Genomic DNA, 594 nt, shown 5'->3' with positions numbered 1-594 from the left:
AGAATTCAGTAGTGCCTTGAAAGCAGGCGATTTGGCCGAAGTGGTCATTGTACGACAGAACGAGGTGATAAACTCGTCATCACTCCTGGATGAAGCTATCTTGGAGGACACCAAGAGAGTGCCGAACGCACGAAGTGGATCGTCGATCCTATGGGATACCTTGGATCCGTACTATCCTTTGGTAAAGGAATTTCAAGTCGTCGTCTCCAAAGACCCGCCTTCGTTCCTGCCTCCGGACCGAGGTGTGAGTCATGAGATCGGCCTGGTTTCGGGAAAAAAATACTGCGTAACACGCCAATGGCCCCTGCCCAAGGAGCAGTGCGACGTCATCGACGCCTTTTTTACCATGCTTTGCACGACGTAGGGATGGTAAGTGAGAGCAAGGCTCCCCATTCGACACCAAGATTTTGTTTTCGGAAGCCGAACGGCAGGTGGCGGATCGTTCATGCTTACAATAAGCTAAACACGACCACCTATCCGGCACAGACGCCGATCCACATGGTGGGATGTAGAAAGTACAGTGCACTCGACTTGGTCGATGGCTATTACCAATTGCTCATGAGAGCGAGTGACATTCCGTTGACAGCGGTGAGC

Source organism: Plasmopara halstedii (assembly GCF_900000015.1).
Source record: "Plasmopara halstedii genome assembly, contig: Scaffold_2956, whole genome shotgun sequence".
In the NCBI taxonomy this organism is placed as follows: Eukaryota; Oomycota; class Peronosporomycetes; order Peronosporales; family Peronosporaceae; genus Plasmopara; species Plasmopara halstedii.
The sequence above is the reverse complement of the archived record's forward strand: the minus strand, read 5'-3'. Positions refer to the sequence as shown.